Source organism: Manacus candei, unplaced genomic scaffold (assembly GCF_025592945.1).
Source record: "Manacus candei isolate 608988 ecotype Guabito, Panama unplaced genomic scaffold, ASM2559294v1 h1tg000024l, whole genome shotgun sequence".
In the NCBI taxonomy this organism is placed as follows: domain Eukaryota; kingdom Metazoa; phylum Chordata; class Aves; order Passeriformes; family Pipridae; genus Manacus; species Manacus candei.
The window spans coordinates 6,637,948-6,663,901 of NW_026138072.1; positions in this window are offsets into that span (position 1 = coordinate 6,637,948).

The window sequence follows — 25,954 nt, forward strand, 5'->3', positions numbered from 1 at the left end:
ATTCACACAGAATAGAAATACAGGAAGAAAGAAAGTATATTGAAAAACCTAAACTAATATTTTATTTTAATCAGGCCTTTTATTTTTCCCTCAAAGTGTAATAAAAATAATGTACACGGCACGGTTTCATTTCCTCAGGATCTGCACAGACAGAGTGTTGTATCAGGTGCTACAGGGGCTTCTGTGGGAAGTGTGGTTTCTTTGTGCTACATACCCTACCAGGCATTGAGTGAAATCTGAGTAAGTTCTTGAGACACAACCTATGAGCTTTCTCTGCAAATTTTTTACTTCACTGGGTGAACAGTCAAGTGTTGGCGGCTGTGGGGAGAAAGACAGCAGAAGAGGAGAGGGTAAGGAGTGAAGCTGCAAAATCATGACCTACAGCAGGTCTAAACAGAACCCCAAGGCTTGCAGTGACTGAGACAGGCTCCATGAACAGGCCCTGATTTCAACCATCTCCATTTTCCTGAGAAATGGGCAGAAACAGGAAGAATTTTGATGTAGCATCAATTCTTGACTGTCTTGGATCAGGGAGCTCTTTTATTAAAACTAACCACATTTGCCTGGGTCCATGTCTCAGATAGTCGTGTCTAGTTTGGGCTCGTTTTCCTGTAGAGCCACAGACTTACGCTCCCCCACCAGCTTCTTTTTGCGGCTCCGTCTGCCCTAGCCTATGCTAAAAGAGTGTTTCATTGTTAGAAAACCAGAGATTTGGGGTTATTTACTGGGAGTGACCAAATTAGAGCAAAAGTGTGGGGAGGAGAGAAAACATATCTAATGTAGTTTATCATTTTGAATAAGCACCGAAACAACTGCTAGCCATCCCTTGCATACTTCACTCCTTGGATCAACAGAGGAGTCCTGTCAGATGTCAGATTATATATTCCATAGCTGAAGTGTTTGCATAACTTTTCAGTGGCTACCATTTAAAGAAAGAACCACTGATAGGTCTTTTCTTAATATATTCCCCCACGTTTGACATGTTCACTGTGTACTGCCAGCACTCATTTTGTACTTGGAAGGCGAAGTTACTCTTATCTCCACTCTGGCCCCTGTGCCAACTAGCAAGACAGAACAGGCCTTCCCCATTTTCATAATCTTGCCATTCGACTGCAGGCAGTTCTGGGGGTTGCCCTGCCCTCCACACCCACAGGGGCCCTTGCCTCCCAGCCTAGGAGACTGTGGGCTTGTTAGAGTGCCAGTCATGTGTTATCGACAATGATATCTAGAAAATATTCATCTAGTGATTTTGGTTAGTTGCCTGGTAACTCAAAAGAAACTGTCTGGTATTTCTCTTTGGAGGAAAGGAAAACGTGACTACATCCAATTTCAACATTGGCATTTGCAGCATTCCTATCACTGATCAGATTTTGTCTTTACTAAGGAATTATCCAAGCAGATTTCCTTTCTAAGCAGAAGGTTCTCAGATAAGCCATCCTACCTTGTGGCTATTGAGCACATCTCAATAAAGTGTTGGTTCCTTTGATTGAAGCCTGAAGGTTTTTGAATGCTTCTGGAGCTTTTTTTGCAAGCAACCACCCTCCTTGTGTTGCTCAAATTATAGCCTGGTGAAACATGTGAAGCCCACGCACCTTCTCCTTGCAGCAGGATGGTGCTTGGGCAACCCGGGCCAGTCTCCCATTGACAAGAATGAACTTAGTGTTCACACTGCTGATGGGAATTTTCTCTTTTTGCTGAAAGCCAAAGCTACTGAGTGTCATCTCTGAAATAACAGGCTGTATGCCAAATAAGAATTCACTACTGAACCCTGTAATTAGATAATGCATTACGATCAGTGAAAAAAAAAAGGAGTCTGTAAAGACAATTAGCGCTGTGTTTAACTGTTTTTGATTGCCATGTTAAAGGGCAGAGTGAGACTTCTGATGTTCTTTCATAGCTGAGCTGTACTAAAACCATGTGCAATGGCTTACATTTGAAGACTTTCGTGATTTTTCACTCTGCATTTCTCTTCTGTTCTACTAAAAAAAACCCAGGGTCTGGAGTTAGAGCAAACAAGCAGCTTTTCCTAGAGATTTTCTTAGAAAATTGCCCTTTTTCAGAATACTATCCACCTCCTATTTTCAGGAAAAAAGATAACCTCATGATGCACATTAGGTACAATAAAAAATAATGGCACTCACTGGAGGGAGATGAGTGGTATGGGAAGGAGACAAATTACATACTTTTTATCAGCTGTTGAAGTTTCTCTATACATTGCTGATGCGTTATAGCATTTCAGCCCAACTGCAACAGATATTTCTTCCCCAGGGATTTCTGGCAGTGGATGTGATCATTTATGCACATGCATTGTAAAATTGTCAACTCCAAAGAAATGAAATGCTGTCAGATAAACAGGGGATATTATTTATGTGTGCTGACACTAACTTTGAACCTTCTACTTGAAGCAGGATGTTAGACAAAATGACCTCCAGATTTCTCTTATAACCAATTTTTTTCTACAATTTTCAGTAGCTCAAAACCCCATTCTGAACCTACTGTTTGTGTCAATCGGTATCTTCAGACAAATTATTGCGTATTGCTACATTTTTCTCTGTTCAGACATAAACATATTTTTCTCCTTTTATTTACATCTTAATAGGAACACTATGGACATAGACTACAAAAGCACACGCTATACAAAAATATGATTTAAAGCCCAAGAAATCCATCATTCTAAATGCTATGTTGCTCTGAAGGTAGCAAGATTTTGGCTACCTTCAGCTTCAACCATTTCTAACTTTAGCAGTATCAATTCCCTTCCATCTCCAGTACAATAAATTCTGTTTTATAGAGTGCTATAAAAGAGTTAGTTGCTATGCAGCAGTGCTGGGAGTGGTTGTGCAAGGAACAAGCTGGCTACGGTCCAAAAGATTGGTACTGCATTGAGTAATCATCTGAACACAACAGCAATCCAGCTTGACCTCCTTCTTATTGATTGATTTACCAGTATGTCTGTGACACTTCAGTCTCACTGTGTGTCAAGCTTCATTTCCACACCAATTTCACAAACTAGCTGGTTTTCCATCATCTGAGCAGACTTGAGGAGCAGTACGACACTATGATCAATTGAAGCTTCAAGATTGCCACTGTGTCCAAATTTAGCAACTGCTAGATAAGGCTACAGAGACCCCAGAGAGCCTTCTGCTCTGTGAATGACAATGGAAATCCCAGCATGGGGTTTCTGAAATCTCTGCAGGTTCCATATAGTGTAGAATAAGTCACAGGAACAGATCTCACTGTCTATGCCTGTAAAAAGGCATGAACAAGGCCTAACTTTGAGTAAGACGTCAATTGAATCCTGTGTAGACTGACTATAGGTGACATGCAAAAAGTCAAAGCTCTGCAACTTATTCTGGATTGGGATTGAGAACCCCTCTTCTTTACTTGCAAACTGTGCTTCAAAGCATTTTTCAGTTTGAAACCATAAACTTTGGCTGTGCTCCATTTTTTCAGGCTATACACTATTTCAGTGGATTCCTTTTCACATGTGGTAACAACACCCCCACACCAGTTCTAAGTGCTGAAGAAGTCAGGGAGTGGAACAGCACAAACATGGGTGGTCACTGTGAGGGAGGGAAAGCTTGCAAGAGGGCTTATGTGGAGGCAGGTGCCAGGTAGATATAAATTCCTCTTAACTTCTTTCAAGAAAAAATAAAAATATGCCCTCTTAAAATAGAGCATTATAAAGCCTAGCTGAACCTACCAGATTCGTCATTTCTCATTTCCGGTGGCCTCCATCCCTTCATTAACAGCTACACAGCAGTGCTTTTATAAAAAGTTATTTTCACATGGGCCGTATGTGAGATCCTGGATCCGAATCTCACTGAATTATTGATATGGGTCGGAACCAACTCACTGTGCATGTGTGTGTGCATGGGGGAAAGGGCTGGGCCTGGATCTGCAGGTCCGTGGTAAGGCCTGTGCGTAAGGCCTGTGCTGAGGGCTCATGGCAGAGCCAGAAGGCAAGGCCTGCAGCCATGCAGAGCACACAGCAGAGCTGAAGGCCCTGCAGCCGGGCTGTCGGTCAAAGCAGACCTGCCTGGTAGCCTGCCCACACCACACCCCTGGAGCCTGTGACTGCTACAGCACAGCTCACTCTGGTCTGGAAGGCACTGACCGGATATCCTGCCTGGGAGGGGACACTGGACTCTATAAATATACGAGACTCCATGCAGTCTCCCTCTTCTCCTCTTCTCTCTTCTCCATCTCCCGCTGGCACCATGTGAATCATTGAATCTTGCCGGTAACCAGTTTTTTTTCTTTCCTTTCTCTCTTTTCTTCTCTCTTTCTTTATTTCATTTAATCTGTTTTCTTTTACTCTTTTCCTTCTCCCGTGGGTAACTTAAAACCATGTTTTACTAAAGCAGGTATATAGATTGTTTTAGTGGGTGTTTCCTGTGGATTGGTTCTTTGTGCTGAATGTTTTAGTGAAATGCTTTTTTCTTGGTTGTATTTTACTCCTGTAAAAACCTTTTGCCAAAATATCCTATTTTTCTCACTAAATTAGAAAAGAATTTATCTTAGAGAAAAATGTGTGACTCTTTCTCCAGATGCTAATTAGAGGTTATAATGAACCAAAAGGCTTTTAAAAAGTCTTAAATAAAAAATGCAACCGCTCTGGGCAGTTTGTAGCTTAATCCAGATTGCAACACCATGTGACATCCGCCTCCTCTAATAAGACACCCTTTACACACAAGCACATATATGCTGTTTAGGTGGTACATTTTTGCAAGTCCTCCCTCTGTCAGGTTTACATAAAACCAGAGGATTACTGTTCAGATAATCATCAGTCTAATAAAGCAATACTTCACACTACTAAGTAATTTGCTAAAAATTGTGACTTAAAAGTGTTCTTGAGAAGACACATTTTTCTCAGGGTTAAATTCTCTCATTCTGTTCCTAAAAAAAAGTTTGCAAAGGAAGAAATAAAGGAGGGACTAAGTGCACAAACTCAGATTGTGGGAGGAGACGTGTTGATGCAAGCAGAGCTGTGGTTACTGCTTTGTCACCATGGTCAGCGGCTCTCCAGCCTTGATGCAGACTTCTGCAGAATAGCTGGCCTGTCCCTTTGGAAGAGCCTGGGGCCAAGGAATGGATACAGTTTGCAAAAGAGCCATGATGTGTTTTCAAGAGGCCTGTTATGGGTGCCAATTGATAAATAAGAAGTCCAGCACCAGCCCATGATACCGTGGTGGTGTTCTACCCTTAATACAAGAAAAGACAAGATGCAGACTTAGGAATAATAAGAATTTTTGAAATTGCTGTGTCGCTTTAGTCTAGCAAAACCCTTGGTTGTGGCTTGGGTGCAAACCACAACAGGAATGCACTCTTGTTTGAAAGTAACAACTGCTTCTGTCTCCTGGGCAGAGGAGCCATGCTTCAGCAGCCCTGGATAGTAGGAAGAGGGTGTCAGCACTATGCTTTGGTGACTTCAGAGTAGCTCTTAACTGACTAAAGGCAAGAATCAGAAAGACAAAAGTCAGTTCAAAAATCAATTAGGTTCCAGGAGAATTTTCAAAGGTGCTTGAAACAACTGATGGATGACTAGGGAGACACAGAAAACAATTGACTCTCCATGGCAATTGTGCTTCATTTCTGTAGAGCTGACAGGGGAAAAGACATGTAAAATTCAAATTAGAAAGTAAGTGAGGAGAAAAGCTTGAAGAATCTAAATCTACATGCAAATTTAAACCTATAAATATAGATTACATATGCGTTCTGAATAGAATTTTACAGGAACTAACTGATAAGCTTACTGAACCACTTTCAGCAGCATTGGAAAAACCTGGGTTTACAGGTCTTCTCCATTTTGTCCCACTCGAAGACCTTTAGGCCAGATGTCACCACTGCTAGTAGCATTGAGTCATCTTTTACTTCAGCTGTGGTCTTACTGAAAATGACTGGAAACACAGTGCTAAGGATTTCCCCTAGTGACAACAGATAAAGGCAAAATTGCTTCTGCATTAAAATATGTTTGAAGATACTTATCTAATATTAGGGTTTTGGTTTTGGTTTTCTGTAAATTGACTACCAATTGATGTATATACACCTTGCAAACTTGGTTTCACTTTAAGAGTTGGCATATTTCTGGTATTTTTTGTGGTAGGGCTCACTGCCTTATTCACCTGCAGGAAGAAAAGTAAGACTGGCGTCTGCAAGTCTGCCTCTGAATCAGCAAAGTATTAAAAACAATTAGCAAATAAATGGACTGTTTTCTAAGCAGAACGATGACATTGCTGCCATCTAATAAGAAATTGTTTTTAAGTCTGACCTCTTGATATCTAACATAGCACAAGAGAGGCAGACGGAGCCCTTGGTTATCTAATGCGTAAATGTCAAGGTTGACCTGTCAGCGGAGGCTGGAAGTTACAGAAAGACAAAATCTGCTGAGATATGTTGTGAAGGCAAGACAAAATGAAAAGAGAAAGTGAGAAAATGCAGCAACTTCACTGCCTTCCCACACAACTCTTACCTTCTGGGAAGGGGTGCATGAGGTGGTGCTGGATTTTTGTGACTCTCATGTGCAAACTGCTTGTAAAGTGCAAACAGCTCAGGCAGCTGCTTTGCACAGTCTGCACAGTCCTGTAACAGCCACCCCATGCTGCCTGGACTGTGGGCAGAAGGGCAGTTTTGGGACAGCGTGCATCAGGAAGCAATGCTCTTTGGAGGCCTGGGCTTGGCACAGAGTCTCCCAAAGGGCACCGGGCCAGCAGGATGCTGCGACAGGGGCCAGAACTGATGACCTGTGCAAAAGCCTGCCACTATCTAGAAACTGCTAAAGCAGATTGGCCTGAAGATATCGAGCAGAGTACAGTCATGTGGAGTAACTGGTCTGGCCTGAGAGAGACAGAGTGTGTTTAATCTCTGGGAGCAACCCTGCCTGGTAATGAGGCTGGGCTGGGCATAGCTGCTTACAACCCATGGCTTTGTATCGCGACTGACACCCAGACTTCCCCTCTGGTGGGGACACAGCCATGCCAGGCAGGACAGGCAACACAAGACAGTTGCTCTGCAAAGTTGGAAGAGACCAGGCAACTCTTCGTACTTTCTTACATTATTTGGCATCTCTTTCTGCCATGACACAAAGCAAATCTATAGTGGCAGTGAATGAAGTGCTGGTGTTGTCTTCATTCTTTAGCGAGCACACAGACACCCCATTTGCATCTGTGCATGTGCTAGAGCTCCCCCTCACCCCCAGGAGACCCAGCTGTCTCTTCTTCAGAGGAACAGCATGCTCACAGTGTGGTTTCCAGTCCTGCATGGCTGAGAAGGCACCAGGGTACTTTTATTCACCAGGAGTACAGCTGAAGGAGGCCACTCAAGGCACAGACCCTGACCACAGGGTTGTCTCATGTCCTCTTGCTCCACCATTTGCACTTGCATTAATTTCTTCCTTTATTTCCACAAAACTGTCATGTAAGAGGGCATTGAGTATCTCTATTGACAGCCTGCTCCTGCAGCAGTTGCCCTATCACCATGTCTGGAGAGCAGGACAGGGCAGTTGTTCTTTGTTGTCCTATCCTAGATAAGCCAATGTGAAACATACCTTTTCACCTGAGCTCTCTGTATCTTAACATGGATAAATATATAGTGTAGAGGCATTTTTTGAATCATCTGAATTCTTGCAGTTCTTACTTCTGACTCATCTGAAGCTCTCTCCTGCTCCCGCGTTTTTAATTGCCATCTTCTTGCATTCTGGAGATCATCGCATCCCAGACATGCTCCACTAGTCACCTGGTCTAGTGTAAAGTGACAACATCACCTATGAGAGCAGACTGTCCATGCTCACAGTATTTCTTGCTCCTCCTGACCCAAGAAATATCCAGCTCTGCACAGGAGTACACTGCAAGGCTCTGACCCAGCATGGCATGATACAGATAGCAAGACCTGTTTTGATGGGAAATATCACTGCATCTGCCACAGGCATGACAAGCAAAACAGAGTGCTGCACATGCAGTTGCACAGAAAAATAGTCACCAAGGCAAACCACAGAGAGAGCCTGCACCAGGGATGGGCAGATCTCTGCTTGTTCTTGATAACAGAGGCTGGCACAGCTCTATGGGCTTCTGCAGGTATATCAGCAGCAAAAGGAAAATTAGGGAAAATGTTGGGCTGTGTCTGAATCAAATGGGTGTCCTGGTAACAGAAGACAGAGAGAAGGCAGAATGACTGAATGTCTTCTTTGCCTCAGTCTTTACTGATGAGGTTGGCCCTCAGGAATCCCAGACCTCAGAGGTAAGAGAGGAAGGCTGCAGAGAGGCAGACTTCACCTTGCTTAGAGATTAGCTAGGCAAACTTTACACCCACAAATCCATGTGCCCTGATGGGATGCACCCATGGGGGCTGAGGGAGCTGGCAGATGCTGTAGCTAAGCCACTCTCCATCATCTTTGAAAAGTCATGGAGAACAGAAGAGGTGCCCAATGACTGGAGGAAAACCAGTGTTATTCCCATGTTCAAGAAGGGCAAGAAGGAGGGCACAGGAAATTATGAGCCAGTCAGCCTCACCTCCATCCATGGGAAGGCGATGGAACAGACCATTCTGGAGGTCATCACCAAGCATGCAGAAGAAAAGGTCATAAGGAGTAGTCAGCACGGATTCACCAAAAGGAAATCATGCTTGACCAATCTGATAGCCCTCTGTGATGGCATGGCGGGATGGGTTGATGAGGGGAGAGCAGTGCAGTGATATCTAGCTCAGCTTCAGCAAGGGCTTTGACACTGTCTCTCACAACATCCTCATAGGTAAGCTCATGAAGTGTGGGTTAGATGAATGGACAGTGAGGTGGATCAAGAATTACCTGAATGGCAGAGCTCAGAGGGTCGTGATCAGAGCAGCAGAATCCAGTTGGAGGTCTGTAGTCAATGGTGTTCTCCAGGGATCAAGGCTGGGTCTTATTTGACTTGTTATCAATGACCTGGACAAAGGGATCAAAGGCACCCTCATCAAGTTTGCTGATGATACAAAACTGGGGGGAGTGGCTGATACACCTGAAGGCTGTGCTGCCATTCAGAGGGACCTTGGAAGGCTGAAGAGTCGGGTGGAGAAAAACCTAATGAGGTTCAAGAAGGGCAAGTTCGGGATCCTGCACCTGGGGAGGAATAACCCCAAATGCCAGGACAGGTTGGAGCCTGACCCATTACAGAGCAGCTCTGCAGAGAAGGACCTGTAAGTCTTGGTGGGTGGCAAGTTGACCATGATCCAGGAGTGAGCCCTTGTGACCAAGAGGGACAATGGTATCCTGAGGTGCATCAGGAAGAGTGTGGCCAGGTGAAGGGGGGTGATTTGACACCTTTACTTGCCCTATGAGGCCACATCTGTAGTGCTGCATCCATTTCTGGGGTCCTCAGTACAAGAAAGGCAAAGAGCTACTGAAGAGGGTCCAGCAGAGGGTTGCAATGATGAGGGGTCTGGAGCATCTCTCTTATGAGAAGAAACTGTGAGAGCTGGGCCTGTTTAGTCAAGAGAAGAGAAGACTGAGAGGACGTCTCAATAATGCTTATAAATATCTCAAGGGCAGGTGCCAAGAGGATGGTGCCAGATCCTTTCCAGTGGTGCCCAGTGACAGGACAAGGAGCAATGGCCATAACCTAAAACACAGAAAGTTTCATCTCAACATGATGAAGAACATCTTTACATTGAGGGTGGCAGAGCATTGGATCAGGCTGCCCAGGGAGGTTGTGGATTCTCCATCTCTGGAGACATTCAAAACCCATCTGGACCTGTTCCTGTTAACCTGCCCTACATGACCCTACCCTGGCAGGGGGGTTGGACTAGATGATTTCCAGTGGTCCCTTCCAACCCTACACAGTTCTATGATTCTGGGATTCTGTGCTCAGCATTGGTGAGCTCGAACTCTGCACTGCACATACAGTCATGACTGTGACTGGCACTTCCCCAGGGATGTCCATAATCCCATCACACACGATCAGGCATTTCCCCAGGGATGTCCATAATCCCATCACACACGATGAGGCCATCAAGGCAATAACCATTGTTCAGCAATGCAAGCAACCATGATACCCTAGGTCTGCTGGTATCTGAGCTCTCTCATTGCCTTTTCTGGTCCAAGCAAGCTCAGTATGTCAAACCAGATTTATTTTCCAAGCGACATCTCCAAGCTCTTGTGTTTTGCTGGAAGCAATCTGCTTCAGACTGATTAGTATCATTGTTTTTATGTTGGGTTTCACTATTGCACCTGGTGGGCCAAGCAGGATCCTGAAGCAAGTGAGGAAGAACCATGGCGATTTTAAGCTGCCCCTCAGCTTTTATGAAGCTGCAGACAATCTACTTTGTCTGGTTTACCAGTGATGCCAACATTTCTCAAAGGTGAGGTGTAACTTTCGGACGTAGCATGTACTTCCTGGTATATTTTCAACTCAGTGCCATAGCCCAGCAGCCATATGCCATGGACTGCTAACCCTTTCTTCAGAGCTATGTTGGCCATTCTCATTTAATAAGATCAAAGTATCATAACTCAAATCCCAGATTTGTCACTTCTTCACAAGTGACAAATTAATTCCAGTGAATTAAACTCAGATGTCATTCATCAAAAAAATAATCTTTTTCAGAAGAATGGAACCTTTATCCAGCAGTTATATACCTGCTGTGAAGTGTAGCAAAGCTCTGTATGTGCTGCTGCTTGGCTACGCAACATCCTTTTACCAAATTTAGTCAACATTGGAAGTTTTGTTTTAGTTTAATTCAGTTTATTTAATTTAATTTCATTTCATTTCATTTCATTTCATTTCATGCACTATATTTCTTTGATCACAGTATGTGTCAGAGTCAGTAGTGAGTTCATTTCCCAGATTTTCTTTGCTGTCCTTCTCAAAGATAAACATGATTACAGAACTAGAGTAATGCCTGAAAAGTCCTGCAAAAATTAGTCACAGTACAGCAAAATTAGTGTCATCTGCATTCAGGTCTTTGTTGAATTTTCTTCCTAGAAATATTCCAGTAAATACTGACCTCATATTATCTAAGAGAAGTGAATTTGAATTTTACTGAAGTTTATTATAAGCTTATAATTGTAGTTGTTTGCCACAAAGATCTTATTTTAGGAATTATACATATACAGCAAGACAACCGAAACTTTTCTGTGCATTACTTTGTGTTTAGTTAAGTGACACTAATATACTTCAAATGTCAAATGCTAAGAACAAGGAATTCACAATCATCAGGTCAATAATTTTTGTAGGACCTGATTTCTTCTATAACTGATTTTGAACAGCAAATGCCTTCAGTAAAGTCACAGGCATGAAAAGTAGCTACAAATGGCATAAATTACAGATTACATCCTATTTCTTTTTTTGCAATGCACATCAAAAGCACAAATGATGCCTTTTAACAGAAGAGTCTGGCCTACAGGTGAGATATTTACTGCTCTCCAGACATCCTCCTGTAATGAAGCAGTTGTTCCCAGGGTATTGAGAGTAATGCCACTGCCATTCAATTGCTTCCATGTTTCCTTTTCCAATAGCATATGAACTGGAGCAGGAGTGGAGCATGTCTTACCTCGAGCCCAAAAAATAGGGATATACATCTGCCTGGTGCATCAGGCATGGGCCCATTAGGAAAAAAAAAGTGCATAGCAGATTTATGCCCTGAGGATCACTGGCAGGCAGTCCATTGCTCTTGTTTGGCACAGGATGGTCAAGGCATGGGGATGGCAGAAGCCCTTCTTGGTGTTGACATGAGCTGATCTGCCCCTTGGTGCATTAATCCTGAAGTCAGCAGGATTAGGTACCCATTTGCAGTTAAGCACATGCTTACAGGCATAGCCAGGTCAGTCCCAACACCCTGTGTGGCTGAGACTGGTCTACTGTCTCCTATAGTAGTACTCAAGAAAAGGTGAGGGGCGTATGCATCTCTGGACACCCACTGAAATGTTTGTAACAGCCTAGTACTCAAGATAATTATATCTATATTTTTGAGTTGAATGTATATTGGACAGGAAGGCAGATAAAAAGTGAAACGTAGGATGGCACATTCAAGTGTGTCCTAGACATATGAACGGGCAACAAAGTTAATGCTTGTGCTCAGTCTCCATGGTTGCTACAAGTACCCTTAGCTCTTCACAGCCTTTGCCTTACATGTCTGTTAACACACACATACACACACTATGCCCTTCACGTTGTCATCTTGTAGGTTAGCCCTGAATATTTGTGTGGGAGTAGGTAAAAAGAAATGAAGCTTGAGTTTCCACTCTGGTGGCCTCTCTGGGAACATCTGCCCCATGAGCACAATGGGCAGGAGAGACGAAGCCCCTGCCCTTGCCCTGCGGCTGATCACTGACACTCCTAGCACAGGGCTACATCACACCAATGCAGAGGTGCCCAACAGGTGGCCTGAATATCTTTTTGTTCAATTTTAACATTATATGCCCTGGATGCAGCTTAAAAGTGATCGAGCCATCTTTATTCTAAATGCAGGAAGTACATTTCATTTGCATAGCTCTGATGGGATTAAAAGAGGCATTACAGTAATTAAGGTCAGAAGGGCTTACCATCTACTAAATCCCTAAATCCACCTCCGCTCCAATATAATTCAGCAATATCATGGGGCAAAAGGTCACTGAAACAATTTATGCCCGTCTAACCTTCCGTCATGAAGAGATAAACCCTTTTTTGGACAAAGAGCTTTTTCGGACACTACACATATATATTATCTTCCACAAAGGCAACAGAAAAAACTGTCTCAGCTATCATCTGAATCCATTAACTACTCTATGATTTAAGTTTGGTTTTTTTCTGGGTTTGGGGCGGGGGGGGGGGAGGAATTGATACTACCTTTTACGCACATGAACTTATACAGTTTCAATTAAAATAAAAAAGCAAAAAAAAGAAAAACAAATCCTATTTAATATAGATCTTAAATATGCATTCCAATAAATTTCTTACCGGGTTTAAAATATTAAGGGACCCATCTGTTAAAAAGAGAATAATAAATGCACAGGGAACATTTGGTAGATAATGTATTATTGAATATTGTGTGTTCTCATGAGTAAGCTTGCAGCAGTTATTACTTTTAATTAAATGTACATGCATTTGACACCACTGAAGGCTTTAGCTCCCGAAGCTTCATTGTTATCTGTAATCCAAAACTGCTCCATTGAACTGCAGTGTCCTGAAACAGAGTAATGGTGAGCAAAGCTGCTCTGGAAATGGACATACATGCATTTATTGCCTTTTGTAAGTCCAGTTAGCTCCAAGACAAGCAGATTATACTGGGTGTCCTTCTCCACTGACAGATTCAGAATCACAGAATATTCTGGGTAGCAAGGTATCCACAGGGATCATCAAGTTCAACTCTTAAGCAAGTGCCCTGTACAGGGATCAAAACCACAACCTTGGCATTATTAACACCATGCTCTAACAAACTGAGCTAATCTCAGGCCTTTATGACCAAATCAACTGCAAGATATATCACCCCAAAACAGTCTTAAGAGGGACTCTGTACAGCCCTGCACTAGAGGAACTGTGCCTTGCTGGATAGAAAAGTGTTTGCAGAGCTACCAGCCAGGTAATAGTTTCATAACAATATTTTAGTGATGACCCTGACACTATGTTGTACTTAATCCACCATTTGACCCACATAATTTAGTGGAAGATATCCCTGCTCATTGCAGGGGGCATGGAATAGATGACCTTTCAACCCAAACTATTCTACGATTCTACATCTCCAGGGTCTCCCAGGTGGCTGATTCAAATTTCTAAGAAAAATAAAGGGAGTGGAAGGATGAAAAAAATGTGTTTGAAACTGAAAAGATTTGTTGAAATTGCTTGAACTGTACTATGAATGAAGAAATCATGGATTCAAAATTGATGAGAGTAATTGAAGCAGCTTCAGCCCTGTTAAATGCTGTCAGGAAGTTGTCAAGTTGTCTTAAGACAGCTTTGGTGACACACTTGTCCACATTGGTGGTCCCAATGTCACTTCAGCCCAACATGTGATGGAGTGGATCTCAGTCTCAGCACTAGGACAGTATATACAAGTGGGAATTAAACCTCAAGCAGCAAATTTCCTACCAGAGATAATAAAGAATTAGAAGAAATTATTTCGCTTCTAAGCAACAAGGGACAGTGAACAAGACCCCAGTCTGAATCAGGTGCTGCAGCACAGCTGCATGCAAGGAAATAAAAGGAGAGGTGCTCTCTAGCAAAGGAATTAGTTAGTCACCCCTGCACAGCTTTGCCCCTGGGATGGACTGCCTGTGAAGTGCAAGGAGACCAGGGAGCAATTTTCTTTCACCAGTTGCTTGTCAACTTGCATTTACACAAAGCATCAATTAAATTCATGAGTTTGTTATTTCCCCAAACAAGATGATTTTCTTCAGTTCCCTAGATGCATAGGCAGCTCTTCACTCCTAGAAAACCTGTGGCTGGCTCTTGTGCACAGCATGTGTGTGCATGTGTGGGCGTGCACATGTTGCCTGTCACCAGAGCCTGGTGCAACATGGCTTTTAGGAGAAGCTTCATGTGCAAAAACTGATCCTGCCTTGCTGGTGCAGGGAGCATTGGCCAAAAAGTCAAGAATAAATCAAGTCATCCTTGACTGTTAAGAGGCTGACACGGTAAGAAGAGACAACCGAGCCATTGTGGCAGACAGTGCCAGCCTGCTGGCACTCAGGCTGTATTGGTGTTCTAAGCCCTGGCACAAAGTGGAAGTGTGCCCTGCCCCTGAAGAAGTTCAACTTTGCTCTCACCTCCCTGCCTCCCAGAGCCCTGGCCCCTCTGTGCTGAGAAGCCCCAAGACAATTCAAGCCACTTGAATTTCTTTCCAGATGGGAACAATGGCTGTATCTGCACAGCTGCCCCAGGATGTCCCACACAGCAGCTTTCCCAGCCCTATCTCTGTCCTCTGCAGCAACATCCAAAGGCTGTGGGGGCTCTGCCAAAGGTGCTCTGGGTGTGGGCTTGCTGTGCCGCGCAGACTTAGTGAGACTGCACTGTCTCAATCACATTATTGCAGTATTTCCTTCACCTGAGAAGCCAAAGAGACAGGTATATTGAGTATTTTTTAAATAAATCTTCCAAGTGAATAAAAAATGCAGAAGAATCTGCTCAACTTCTAAAACAGTGGAACTTCACTTTTTCTCACAAAGAGAGAAAAGCATGTGGTGAAGCAGGGGACACTCAAACACTTCTTTTAATCAGAGGGACCAACACAGCTTCTTGACCACTGACTGTTCCCAGTGACAGCTGTGCTAAGTAAACAGCATCTGCCATCTCCACAGGCTGTTTGAAAGTGCTGACTAGCTGGTAAAGAGATTAGCACTGTCTGACTCCTCTACTAATAACTGATTCGTTACCCAGGCTTGGCAGTGCTAAGTTAGAACTGCGGACATTCCTGAATATTGCTCCTCAGATGTAAATAATATTTATTTGAGGGTACTGCAGGTTCTATCTAGTTCCTGCAAGTTCAAGTGAACTCACTTTGAAACGACCAAAACAAGTTTTACCTCAGCTGGTACATCCATTTCATAACAAATCCATCATTATAAATTTTTCTCTTACAAGAGCATATCTTAAATCATATGCTTAAATTTTGGTAAGTATCCTGAGTTGGGCTGGGATGGGTAAAGCTTCGCAGTGGGTTTAGTCTTTGAGGAACAATTAAGCAACTCTGCTGAAGAGTGATGTTTGAACAGGCCCATGACTAGAAGCAAATTTTTTTGAGAAGCAGAAATGTAGACAATTCCACATTCTTCTTAGAAGAAAAAAATCCAATGTTGAAGGGACACAGCTATGTTTTGGCTATGATTTTTTTTATATAAGTTATAGACCAACTAAAGAAAGTGCCTTTTCTGAAAATCTCATTAGGTTTGTTTATGACACTGCCTTTTAAAATAATTTGAGGAAAATGTTCTTACGAAAGTCACAAGCATATAGTTGTTTTAAGTTCAAAATATGAAGTAACCAAGAGCTGTAGTTTTATTCTTCTTTCCCCTATTTTAATGTCTTTATGCTTTTTTGCTACATCTCTACTGAACAGATGGCTGCTACCTTCTGACAACAATACTTCACTAAGTCTTGGCAGGATGATGATGGCTCAATCACCCATTAATTCCATGGCAGATAATGGCTGAAAGCACCAGATCAGGTCACTCTTGTTGACCAGATTGTGCAAATCTATATGTTGGGGGGAGGGGGACTTCACTGATTCATTTGAAAGCTTTTTAATTTGAATGTGCAACATTCATCTGTCCATCATTTTGAGTCTCATCACAAATCCCCACTCTGTCTTCCTGTGATCCTCCCATCTGGGAAAAAAAAGCCTTAACATTTTTCACCTGCGATATAAAAATCACTCCCAGAAATTATGGATTTTCAATGAAAACCACTGCTTTGAGACAGTCATGAGATTGATCCTCGATCTCAATTCACACCGGGAGGCCAAGATGCAGTCCAGCATAGAGACTGACCCTGGAGGCATCACACCCTTTTCAGCTGGGTGCTGCACATCCTTGAGGGCTGGGCAGGCACCTGGACATCCATCTTTCTTCAGGGTCTGCCACTGGGAAGTGGGCAATAAGTCCTGCAGGCAGTGAGCAGCAGGTCTCACTTCCCCTTTCCCTGGGGAGTGAGTGTCCCTATTTTCTACACAGCACAATTCCAAGCAGTTTCTCCATTTAAAAATAGTAATTAGTGAGAAATGAAAACAGCAGATCACTGATCAACACTGCTATTTTGATTGTTCTCTAAAACAGAGAAATAGAGAATAAATTTGCTTGTTTAATTTATTTCTTGTCTGCTTGCACTTTTCTTTTTTCATGAGGTTGTGCCGACACTGGTGCAATCTGTCTCTCTAATGAATATAGACAGTAGCAGTAGGTGGGGAGTTCTTATTTGCACCCTTTGCACCTCTATATGAAATTCATTACCATATTATGTTATGCTGAAAGGCTCTTGGAAGGTCACCAAAACACTTGCAAACCCAAGCTGTCACAGACTGATGAACATCACATGCAGGCCCAAACTGTGAAGTCGTTTTTCATCCCTCACTTGGCAAAACTGTGCACAGCCAATGGCTGGGAAGAGTTTGAGGTTTGCAAGGAGAGATGTTGAGCCAGGACCCATCACCTCCTACAGCTATGGCTCCACAGCTGGTTGAAAGGCTCCCAGATTTAGCAATTGTCCCAAAAACTCTAGTAAACAGGTACTCCAACTGAGGCACAGGTGAAAAGACTGTGGAAAGGAATCTTTAGGATCTGTTAGGAGACCCTTAGCACTGTTTCCAGCAAAGCTGAAGGCTGATGTTAGTGGCAGGCACAGGAGGCTGCAGCAGCTGACAGCAGCCAGGGCTCTCCCCAGTTCAGTGATTCTATTGAGTCACCTCCCTGATCTGGGCCTGGCTGCTGTCAACATCTGGGGAAAAAACAGCAGGGAAACACAATGAAAAGGCAAAACAAAATAGTGGAGATGCTTAATAATACATAGAAAGTGTTCACACCTTAAGGGCTTGCTGCACAGCAGAATCAGAGGAAACCAGCCTTCCCTCAGAAGACACTGGCCACAGAGAGCCTTCCACACACAGCTGTTTGGTGGCCCAAAACCTCATGCTGAGGGACATAACAAAACAAAAGATGCATTCCCACTGTTCCCCTGGGAGGTAGAAAAGAATTAAATACCGTGACTTTTCTTTTGTCAGCTGTGTGCTACCTGTGTTTAGCCTGGATGTTTTTAATTAGGTCTGGCACGTGCTTATCCTCCAATAATCTTGAAGTTTATGATAACTAGTCATTAGATGAGTAGTCATACTGTTCCTTAGCCATCTGTGCTCCTCCACTCCTCTGGATGCTCCTGGAGAAGGAGTCAGCAAAGTTCCAACTCTGAGAGCACAACTGGTACAACAAAGCTCAGATGACTGGAACTTCTTTGAAGTTTAAAGTTATTGGACCTCAGGTCTGGACTGAGACTCTTCTCTTCCCTATTTTAAGATATCCCACCAGCATATATGTCCCTTCTGAAATACCCACCTTCACCAAGTGCCTATCTAAATTGAGCTGAGGCCAGATATTCTCCAAATGTATTTCATGAGCACAGCAAAGAGGCATCCCCCACAGTGCCTGAGATACAGCCAGCAGAGCTTTCCACTGGTGTCCTGTAGCCATAACATGAGGAAGGCACAAGGTGCAAGCCCTCAGCATCCCTCCTGGCAGGAGCAGGAGACCTGCACCAGATCACTGTGAGTCAGCCATCCCAAAGCCACTGGCCAGCCCAGCTGCTGGTCTGAAATGAAATGTTCAAACGAAATGTTTATGGGGAAAAAGGCACCCCTCCTCTACTCAGGAGCCCGAGGGTCCTTCTTGTTTGATGTGTTTGTAAATAAATCTCCATTTCCAAGGAGGCGGTTTCCTGTTAGACCCTATTAAACACTCCTCCTGTTGTTCTGGCTTCTTGTGTTTGAAAGACCTGAACCCTGTTTGTCATTTCACCATATCTAAATATCCTAAATGAAGTAGAGGCTAATTTACAGCTACATGAAATGGATGTAAACAAATTAAATGGGTGAAAAATATAGTAAAAAGAATGTGGAGAAGACCAGAGGTTTCAGTTATGGAAAAAACCCAAACCAGAGCAGACCAGACCAATGCTGTTGTAGGGACCAGGACACATTTCAGCACTGAATAAAGACTGAAAGAAATGTAAGGGAAATACTTTCACTCCAAAGCTTCTAAATGTTTGGATACCTACCCTAGGCCCCTTCATAGAGAAAAATATGTATAAAAAAATTATAAACTGCATTTTATTTATAAACAGGAGTGCTACTAAGGTACACTCTTTTTTTGCTGTAACTATTATGTTCTCCTTCCTATTCCCACCTAGCTTTAACCCACTTCAGTCTATACTTTCTACATGTGAGGATGTGTATTTCAGCACAATAAACTGGTGGAGTGGCAATTAAATTTTTCTTTCTAAACATTTCCTTACCAGTTTCTATAAAGGTTTTTCCATAAGGCTTTTTCAAGAGATCTCTAAAACTACCTCACTGAATTGCTGACTTGGCTAGAACCTTTTGAATTCATCACCAACCACCCACTGAGTTTAGCTTCTGATAGTCAAAAGTTCACATTATACAGAAGGTACAAGTTTCATGTGGCATATGACATAAATTAAATTGGGTGTCAAGTTGGACAAATCCAAATCCTTCACTTAGGTGAAAGAACATCCTGTGACATACTCCCTCAAGTGAAATATAAGTATTTATAAATCATTCATAGCCCCCAAACAATTTCTTGTTAGAATTCATGGGTGGTTTGGAATAGGAGTAAAATTCAAAGACTTCACAATGTGTTTACAAGCAATTTTCCAAAAGTAAAGAGGGCCAAATTAATATGTGAATATCCTTTGCAATTAGTTTGCCATTAACAGCTGTGCAGTAGACTTGCACAGGTAGTTTTAAGTCTAGTTTTTTTAAAAAATCACCAACCTGAAGACTAGAACCAGCTTTCACAGGTTTTGCCACTTAATAGTTATGTTGGCAAGGACAAAATGAATTGGAAACATTTAAATGTCATTGCCTCATAGAATCAATGAATAAAATAATTATTACATAAATTATGCTTACATGGAAAAATATGTCTGCTTGCTCTTATTCAATTATTTCCATCATACATAAATGTTGAGGTCATTGTGAGTTTTGCCACTGATTTTAACAGGGCTCAGGATTTCCTCCTAAGAACTGATTAGCAGGAAGGTCAGATTTTTTACAGAAGATTAAATACAGACATTTCATATTAGCATTATGAACTCCTTCATACTGTTGAATGATTAAGATTTTGCACCAAACCAATACTGTGTGATCATGCTTACTTTGCTCAGATCTTTAAAACAAATTGGTAAGATGGGAGTGAAATTATATTTATCACAAGTCCAGGGGCATTTATTACCAGGCCCAGGAATTAATAACTTTAAGAATGTTCCTGGGGTATTATACATGAGGTACTCATAAAGGTTTTTTTCTTGGTTTTGGGGCTTCTTTTTTGTTTGTTTTGGTTTGGGTTTCGTTTGGGGTTTTTGTTTTTGTTTTGTTTTGTTTTGGCTTTTTGGTGGTTTTTTTTTTTTAATGAAAAGTGTGGAAACTTGTATCTGCACAAGTTATCAACTTCCTATTTCCACACAATCCAGATATTGCTTGCCACCTTTTGCAGCTGCTTCTCAGGAAGGACAAGGGATCATTTGCACTGACAGAAGCAGTTTCTCTTATACAATCATTTAAACAATGAGTTAAACTACCCTGTGTGTCAAGTGTTAGAAGTATCACCAGAAGCCCCCAGATCCTTTCCTTCTTTTCATTTGTTCTTTCTCTCCAAACATGTTGACTCTTGATCTTTACCACTAACCTTAGAATTGGCATCTTTCTAAGTTTCATCTCACTGTAAGGTGAGGAAAACATGTTCAAGTAATATCTGGATGTAAAACCTGTAATCATATACATTTAAAGCTTATTGAGAATAAATACTATTCCAGAGTTCCAGGAAGCATGTTTGTAACTGAGTGCCTGTAAAGGGTCTGTAGTACCTTTGTCACACAGAGCAGAAAAAGGATAGGGCAGCAAAAGAGCTAAAGAATGGGGAAAACTTCCATTTTCATACTCTGGTTTTCCAGAAGTTTGCAGCTAGTCTTTTCTCTCAAAAGCTAAAGAGGATTCAATTCCAGATATGTGTTGGCTCAGGAACAGTTCATAAAAGGATTGCTCTTCTGTTTCTATGTTACTAATGTACTACAAGTGACATTACATTCAAGTAACCAGTGAATGCTAAAAGGGAGGGACACTGTGCCAGAAGGGCTTCTAAAGAGAAAAAACAGTAGGATCTATTTGGTGCTGTGTAAACAAAAGAAATGCCGTTCCCCCACAGTTAGGATTTTTCTCCAAATACAATAATTTTTTAAGAATTGCCATCATTACTTTACCTCATGACAGTACTACTTTTTTGAGGATAGGTTGCCAGGTCTAGAAGAGAAGGACATGAGAATTATTGAACAGGAAAACAGGCACTGAGTGGAGACATCAACAGCAAGTACATTGAATTTCACACAGAATATCACTCTGGTTAAAAATCGCTTCTGGAGTGCTCATATCTGCTGAAATCATTGTGCAGGGAAAGACCACTGTTTTCTCCAAATTGGGCTCACACTCAGCCTGTGCAGGCAGCTCATGAAGATGACAGTTTTCTGACCTATAGGCACTTTTCTAGGCTCAGCTGAGCTGAGTGCTCTCAGGGAATCCAGGAAGAAATTCAGAAGCAAATCCATTTTCTAGCAGCCTATTATGATTCATGATGCAACAACATCTTACGATTAGTAACTGTAACAGCAAGAAGGAACTCAACTAACTAGAAAAAAAACCAAACATGGGCACAAGGATCCACACTTTCATTACGTATAAATGTCATTCTTCACGTTGTACCAATCATCATGGCTGGGCTTTGCGAATGAAGATTTGGGAAGGGCTCTACCCACGTTTGTTACAAGCACGTTGGTGGCTAAAAAGGCCAATACGAGATAGACACATCCAGTTGCAAAAGGCACAGCAGAAGGACTCCTTAGTAGATAAAATCTGCAAGGCATGATTCTTTCTGTGTTGTCTTTTCCCCTCAAGGGTGATCCTGCGTGCTTTCTCAAAGGGATCCGCAGCGTTACAGATCATGTGTCTCCAGGCCTCCCAGCTGGGGGCCAGAGTAGACCAGTTATGGCCAAGACTGAGATGTTGTTTCAGGGAGTCCTTGTATCTTTTCTTCAGGGCTCCTCTCTTGCAGCAGCCAGTGGCACGTCCGCCATAAAGCAGGATCTTAGGGAGGCGGTGGTCCTTCATCCTGGAGACGTGCCCTGCCCAACGCAGCTTTATATCGATAAGTGAATATGAAACATACGAAGTATTTGAAGGCAAATACAGACTTGAACTCTGTAAGGATTTTATTTTTTACAGGAAATCTGATGTGAATTTCTACTGGCCTTACTACTAGGGCTGGTGTTGATAGAGTTCTTTTATATACCTGCTTCTAAAGGTGATGATCCAGCTTCCCTGCAGCATCCCTTGCAGATATGAAGCCACAATCAAACACAAACCAGGCATTTTTTCAAGTCTAAGCGTCATTCATTTCCACATAAGCAGAAGCTCTGCATTCAGGGAGGCCATTCTACCACTGGGCTCCCAGCCTCAGGCTCCCCTATCACCCTGAGCCCCACAGTGAAATTAACATGTCTGAATCTGCCCCTGCTTGCAAAGGTGTGATCTTGCCACAAACTCACTACATCAGGAGATCTCTTTGTTGTATCAAGACAGCTGCAAGGTGCAAGAGAAACTTGAGCAGATAAGATTGCTATCAATAAGATATTTGTAGTTTAGCAACCTCACAACATACTCATTGCTTTCTCTCCTGAGCAGAAAAATGAAGCCATTTTTTTTGCATTGTGCAATTATTGAAGTAATATATTTCTGAGAGTTTATTCTGATTTGAGAATTACCCTGAACAATTCTGTCTGCATCAGCAGATGGAAATAGTCTTCTTTCTGGCCTTTCTTCCATCAAATTCTTTGCATATTGCTGGAAATGTTGATTGAATATAGTGTATTCATTGCATATACACATACTTTACCAAATGTGCTTGTGAGTTCAAGTGTTGTATGTTTCAATTCTTATTTCCCACAGACTATCAGATAAATTCATTTTTCAACTGTATTTCATTTGAAGGACCTTCTGACTTAGACTTCATCCTCCTGGGATCTTCCATTCTTTACAGCATTCTTGCTTTTAAAAACTATGTTTTCAAACTTAAATCCAGCAAAGTTATTGCTACATGCCTTCTCTGTTGTCAGGAGCTTTTAGCCATGGGGCACTGCACTGCTTCCCAAGTTACAGATCCAGCTTAGGAGTCTGGGCTCAGTCTCTCCAAACCCTGGTGAGTAATGTGAACATCATCATTCCCACCTCTTTCTAGAATAATAACACGACAGAGAGGTCAGCTAAGGTCAAGACAATACCAGTTCAGAATATCTCAATTATTTTTGCATTATGATAAAAACTTTCACAGACCAAACTAGGAGAAAAAAGTTCACTTTAAGGCAGCAAAACCCATGATGAAGCATCTTTTTTCACCTGCTTCTAATTGTGATCTTACAAAATTGGCACTTAAAAATCAGCAACTGCTTTCTGGACCAACAGCTGTTTCTCACTCACTTAGAGCAACTCTAAACATATGACTGAAAATAGAGGAAAGCCAGATATTCACCTGCAACCCGTGGAGGACCCCACACCACAGCAGGTAGATGCCCAAAGGAGACTGTGACCCCTGGGAAGCCTATGCTAGAGCAGGCTCCTGGCAGGAGCCCACTCTGGAGAAGGGGATAAGCATAAGGAGTTCTCACTCTGAGAAGGAAGGAGTAGTACTGACAATGTACGATAAACTGACTGCGACCCCCATTGTCAGTCCCCCTGCACCGCTTGGAATAAAGGTCAGAGAAATCAGGAGTGAAGCTGAGTCTGGGAAGAAAAGAGGGGTGGGAGAAGGTGTTTTTAGATTTAGCTTTCATTTCTCATTATTCTACTCTGGTTTGATATGTAACAAACAAAACTAGTTTCCTCAAGTTGAGCCTATCTTGCCTGTGACAGGCCTGTGGGCTGGGAACCAGCCACATACTGGCCTCCTGGTATCAGGCAAGCGGGACCTGGGTGTGCAGGGTGGCTCAAACATGACTTGCAGCCTGCAAAGGCCTCTCCTCTAATGCATTTTTTACAGCTTCTGAAATATTTAACAGAAGCTCTTTCTTAAGTTACTATGTAGAAACTTAGTGGGGGGTATTGGTGGATGAGGTGATGCACCACTGCTTTCCTCAGTGATATGTTGCCTGGGATGTACCTTTCCACAACATATCTCTAGCAAACCCACCCCTGAGGAAGGCATGACTCTCCAGTAAAGAGGGGCCTCTCTTGGCCCTCAGAAAACCTGCCTTTATCATAGGTGGGTGTGCTGGTACTTCAGAGATGGATTTCTCCTCCTTCTGCCACTCAAGTACATAATCTATCCCAAAGTTTTAAGTCATGACACGAGAAGACAATAATCATTCTCCCTACAACCGGGTTACATATTTTCACCCCACCTTGTATGTCTTCAGGATATCAGACTTTAATTTATTAATTTTTTACACACATGTGGTCAAATTTAAACCATTCAACCACAGGCAATGTTGCTGAACCACTGGTTTAGGGATGGAAGCTCGTGTTTAGACTATAAGCTGGTGAAAAATTTCATGGCACATAATTATTTGCATAACCCAGTGATGCAAAAACTGACATTCTAATTTACAGACAGCCGAAGCCACAAATGCCTCCCCAGTCAAGCTGCTACTAATCTCTGGGAGAGCTGCTCCTCTGTTATATCCATGCAAATCAGATATGACAAAACAGCACTTCTCCTATAGGTGGGCTTTGGATTGCACGCCCTTTCTCTTGCACTAAATCCTTGCAGCCTTCCCTTGAGCTGTCCCTGTGGGTCAATGTAGAAAATTCCCTTTCAGTCTCACATCTCCTATCTTGAAGTAAATCCACAGAATGGCCATGAGCCAGACATGAGAAACTGCAAAATATCTCAATGCCTTGCAACATGGGGAAACAGGACCAAATTGTTCAGTAACTAGCAGAAGACCATATTCACTGATGCCAACATACCTTTGCTCTTTGGGCCAGATCAATGCAGTTGGTGAAGTGATAGCTTTTACAAACACAACCAGAAATTTTCAGCCTCTTACCATCTGGCAATGTTGTGAGCAGGAAGGACTTTAACACAAACCAAATCCCTGCAGTCTAACATTACCATTTCATTTGGGGTATATCTTAATCCCATCTCCCTGGTTTTTGCATGTCTTTGGGATGCTTGTATTGTTGTATAACAATGGCTTCTGCCAGCCTGTTTATAATCATCCCTACTTCTCAGATCAAAGAGCACTATCTGCCCTGGGTTATTCTGTGATATCATAGTGTGGGGAAAATAATAGCAAACCCAAACTAGGGTCATACTGCTGTCATGTGAGCTGTGAGGCTGGAGGTGAAGAGGGGAGGAGATAGGAGCAGCCCAGAGGCTGCATTTCTCTCCCTGCTGAAGACTCTGGAAATCACATTCCACGTGGTTGGCTAGGCACCTGAGGGCTAGTCGCCTATGCACTTGTCACAGGAGGTAATACAGTATTATTACAGTATTACAGTACAAGAATAATTAAAGAAGGAAATCAAATACCCCTATCAGGAAGGCCCCTCCAAATCCTAGAAATTTGTATCAGGTATTTCATAGAGAAGTAAAGTAAAAAATAACCATCTTCTAAAACTCAGTGTCTGAAGACAAAGTGGGAGACCCACTCTCTCAGGATTCAACACTAATGCAGAGACCCTCTCTCCAGAGGAGTGTGTCTTACTGGAGACACCCAGATACCGGCACCTTTTGCAGGTGCTGCTGAGGCAGGGAAGAAATATTTGGTGCATGATTTCACCTGGTGGCATTCTTTGCTTAACAGGACTTGTAGAGAGCAAAGCAGCTGAAGAGTGACAGGAGTTAAAGTGTCAGAAATAGTAAAACAATTAGTCGATGAAAGTCCAAACTACTGGAAAAGGTGCTACAGAAGACTTCAGGTAGGTGCCTGCTGCCATAGCACTTAGTGCTATCTCCTGCCATGGTGTTCCACCAACAGCCAGGCTGCTCTCACACATTCTGCCAAAGACGCAAGAGGATATGCGCTCAGGGTTAACGCAAGAAGAACTGAAGGGAAGATTATAAAGACTGCTGGGATATAATACAAAACTACTGGAATAAACAGGGTTGGAATTGGCATTCCTGCTTCACAACTGTGCCAGCATTTCTAAGTCTTGGCTGCTTGAACTTTAGCCCTGGTTGAAAACTTCCGTATAGCTATGGTAATGAACATTTTTCAGGCCCGTAACAATAGCTTGTGGGATAAAG